The sequence below is a fragment of the Sturnira hondurensis genome, unplaced genomic scaffold, assembly GCF_014824575.4.
Source record: "Sturnira hondurensis isolate 20B ecotype Veracruz unplaced genomic scaffold, ASM1482457v3 Scaffold0004136, whole genome shotgun sequence".
Classification (NCBI taxonomy): Eukaryota; Metazoa; Chordata; class Mammalia; order Chiroptera; family Phyllostomidae; genus Sturnira; species Sturnira hondurensis.
In genome coordinates this window covers 4,177,876-4,182,175 of record NW_028076767.1, presented here as the reverse complement: position 1 = coordinate 4,182,175, position 4,300 = coordinate 4,177,876, and the positions used below count along the sequence as shown (strand labels likewise).

Below are 4,300 nucleotides of genomic sequence, written 5' to 3'. Positions count from 1 at the left end.
GCCCCTTTATTCCTCTTGCCTCCTCCTCCCATCACCTCCTGACCCGCTGGTCCCTAAGCAACCGCCGGCCCCCGCCCTCTGCTGCAGCTGGGCCCTGGTGGCGCCGTCTGCACCCCACGTCGGGTCCTTTCCGAGGCCTTACTTGGCGAGGCCTACTACTCCCTGCCCCGGACGGGGCTCGCGTGTCCCGGAGAGGCACTCAGCAAAATGTGGAGGTTAGGTGTCTTGAGGAGGGTCGCTGAGCCCTGCCACGGAGAAGGAACCGGACCCCTTGGGCAGGGGAGCCCAGAGTGTGGTCTTTCGCGCTGTCCAGCGTCCCTTTTTTACGCCCCTCGCTCTTTAGGAGCCCCTTTTTATGTTAAGAACAGGGAAGGTGTACTCACACACCACCTCCTCTGTTTTTTGACTTTTGGGGGTCTTGAAGTTACCCAAAGGCGTATGTCTTACTCTCGACGACCGAGCATTATTGTAGTTACGTTGTTTTTCTAAGGGAGGATGGATGGAGAGATGCTATCCAGATTTCAGAGTCATTTTTTAAGGCGTTCACCAAAAAAGCTCCAAGAGGGGGACTTGGGACTTGGAGAATCAGGCAGAACTGGATTGCAAAATTTGTGGGCAGAGCGGTATGTGTACAGGTGAAGACAACTAAAGCTTCCCCCCCCCCCCCCCTTTTTAACAAGTCGCTTAAAGATTAGGCAGACACCCGATATTTCAATCAACCATAGACTTTAAGAAGTGATTTAAACAATTGTAAGCGAAAACCAATCTTATTAGAGAGTAATGATGATGAAACTAGGACTATTTTCAATTTTTAGAATTCGTGCCCTGGAACCAAATGCCTGGGTTCCAAATGCTGCCTCTCCTACAGACTGGGTGTGCAAAAGGAGGTTTACAGTTGTGAGTACGTGAAACAGTTAATAAAGCTGTTGTGATCATCATTACCTGCATGTCTTTTTCCTTGCCAACAATTGTAAACCTACTTTTGCCAGCACCCGCTATTAACTTCTCTGTTTCACAGTTGAGACAGTGTGAGAGTTAAATACCACCTAGTAGATGTTAGCTATTGTTACCATCATTGTCGTTTAGATGTCAAGTAAACTGGCTTTCCCAATGTGATCAAATAAGGAAGAATAGCCTCATGATTAGAGGAATAAAATGATAAAACTCTGTGCTGAAGTCCTAAGAAAAGCCTGGGCTGGCAAATTAATGTGGTCATTTAATCATGTGATTCATTGTAATGATGAGAATTGCATTCATTACGGAAGTTAGACCGCATAAGGCTTTTAACAGTTGCCTAATTGAAGTCTCCCAATTTAATCCATCTATATTTTTTAATTTGGTAGAAGGGGAGGGAAATCTGACAGTTTTAAAAATACATATATTTATTGATTTTTAGAGAGAAAGGAAGGGAGAGAAAGAAAAAATCGATGTGAGAGAGAAAGGTGGATCCGTTGACTCTGATACCTGCCCCTGCCCAGGATCAACCTAGGTATGTGCCCTGTCTGGGAATCAGCTCATGATCTTTCAGTGAAGTGAAGACACTCCAAGCAGCTGAGCCACATCATCGGTCAGGATGACTTTTGACAGCTTTAAACATCATTCTTCTCTAATCATTAGTGATTTTTAAGTTACAGCAGTAAAATTGCCTGAATTAAATTTCATTGAATTTGAAATAAACCTTTAATTACTTAAGTTCTTTTTCAGATAATTTTAAAATTATTTAAAATATGTCATCTTTTAAAAATATACAATCAATAGATTATTACATTTTTAACTAATTAATTTGAGATTTATCAAAATAAAAAATACAGTACCTGATAAGTCTATATAAATTGATCTTAATTTGAATTGAAAAATATCAGTAAGATATAGAACCTAAATGGTCAATAAGATAAAACTTAATTGGCAATGCAGAAATGTTGAATTCAATAAAATACAATTTTTATTTGACTGAGTACTGAGTTAAGGAAAAACTAGTTAAGAAGTGTTCCAAAGTAACTGAATACCCCATGTGATGGCTTTGGTGTGTTATCAACAGTGACATGGCTTTAATTTTGGTGTTGTCTCCAGGTGAAACCTAGGGTAGTTAGTACTTTTGATTGTTTTTAAGTTTACTTAGAATATTAACTACAAGCTTCGCTTCTTAATGATTTTCTACACAATTCATTTACTATGGTCCTCATGAAGGCACGCTGTTATCTCGAGAGCAACAACTTGAAAAATATTTTTTCATTATAGGTTTGTTCTTTTTTGGGGGGGTATATGATGGCATAGTGTGGTGTGGTATAAGACTGTGCATGGGCTTTGGACCCCTAATTGTTCGGGTTTTTTCCCCTACTTAGTTTGAATCTGAGCTCTAATGCTCTCTATGATATTAAGGAAGTTAATTGACAACTTTGATTTTCTTATCTATAAATAGAGATGATAAGATCTACCTCAGTCTTCGTGAGGATTACAGAAAATAATTTGTGAAATTTTCAAACAGCAAAGAGATAAAAAGAGGTGTGTATATACAGGGTAAGAAATGGGTAGAAACCAAGATTACAGGAAAATTTATAGGGAGGACAAATCTTACCTAAAAGAGATACTGAACACTAGTCTTAAATTTTTTTCACTGAAAAATAGGTTATTGTTTCTATATAAATTTGCATACATTTAAAATTTTGGTGTTGATTTAGAATGCTACAACTTTCAAAACCCATCCTTAAAAAACAAATGGCTCTATAAAATATTGTGAACTAGTAGTCTTGATTTAATTTTGAAACCACTGATTCATTCATTAAAGGTACCTACCCTAAAGGATGTCAGTTACCTACTGGAAAGATGAAAGACATTTTATTTTCTAAAGTACTTTTGAGCAAGATTTTTTTGATACAGTTAATAAGACCTGATACTGATTTCAAGATCCTTTAAATCTTGAGACACTAATCAAGGTACATAGAATTAAGAGAAACTCTAAGACTAAACCTCAGGTGGCTTTATTCTTTAGCTCTTCTGTCTGGGGATTTATTTTCAGACTATTGACTTTAATGGATAAATTTTACTATCCAAAAGTCTATAGGTAGAAAATGAAATAGTCAGATGTTAAGATAAGTCTTTAGAAATTTCAGCTGAGAATTGCATCTAAATTTTTGAGCAAATAGAAATGCTGTTGAATAAAATCAAAACAGCAGCAACCAAGCATGGCCCAGGGAGATATGAGTGACTACAACCTGAATAGTCTCTTCTCCCCTGCCATGTATTAAATATGAATAAACAATAAAAAGGGCTTTTTCCCTATAAATAAAAATAAACTTCCAAATTAACACTTTTTTTTCCTAATCTTTGCTTTGACTATAGGTAAAATCCACTTTTTAAATGTTACCTGAAACATTCTAGAAAGCAATTTGCCAGCAAAATTTAATGCTTCAGTGTGTGTTTTGAAGACCACTCATTAACTGTCCAGGGGTGTCCAACTTACGGCCCTCTGGCTATGAATGTGGCCCAAAACAAAATTGTAAGTTAACTTAAAATTATGAGATTTTTTTGTGTGATTATGTGTCTCAATGTATTTAATGTTTGGCATAAGACAGATCTTTTTCTAGTGTATTGCAGAGACACCAAAAGGTCAGACACCCCTGGTAGACCATGTGTTTAATAGTTTCTCCTTTCTTATCCAACCCCAACACTATTGCTTAAGAAATAAGCTTGTCAAATCAATTTCAGGATTTTATAGTAGGTACTGAGGAGGAGGGTTTGAGGAGGAGGCCTCTATTCTGAAGCTTCCAAAAGATGCTCTGTTAGTAAATGTTTTCATTGTGGAAAAAAATGTAGTTCACTGCAGAGGTCTTTGTTTCAGTAGACCTGGAATGTAAGAATCGAAACAACAAAAAAAGTCTAAATATTAACTTTAGATAAGAAAGGAGGTTGAGTCACCTACTGTGAGACAAGGGCAGTTATTTGTAAAGTCAGTTCTGGTACTTAGTATCCTCAATTGAGTCAACTGATGATATTGGAATGACTGTTTTGTAGTAAAACCTGCATAACAAAGTCTAGTATTGTTCTTTATCTATAGGAACATAAAATATACATTGAATATCTTCTCTTTTTTACAGAAAAATACGCTGCTATGAAGATGTATTTCTAGCTTTCACACAAATGAAGCTACTACTATCATGGTTTTAGTGCCACAGAAAGGAAGAACTTCAGTGGACAAGAGGGCATTTTGGGGGGTAGTAGAATGCTTAAGGCCTGGAATATAAACTTGAGCTACTGCCTGAAGGTAATAATTTTATTTTTAATTGAAAGCAATAGCTGTATA

The 4,300-nt window shown here is 37.1% G+C and overlaps 1 protein-coding gene across 5 annotated transcripts in view; it reads left to right on the top strand.

Annotated features, from left to right (window-relative positions):
• Positions 1-4,300, top strand: part of CARF (calcium responsive transcription factor) — a 59,345-nt gene that overhangs the window by 241 nt on the left and 54,804 nt on the right. For 3 of the 5 annotated variants that reach the window (XR_005066074.1, XR_005066073.1, XM_037043569.1), the window contains exons 2-4: positions 1,397-1,489; positions 2,420-2,502; positions 4,095-4,261. The gene's annotated coding sequence lies outside the window, so the exon portion shown is untranslated. The remainder of the gene's footprint in view (positions 1-1,396; positions 1,490-2,419; positions 2,503-4,094; positions 4,262-4,300) is intronic. The other 2 variants (XM_037043570.1, XM_037043571.1) reach the window with 2 other exon arrangements.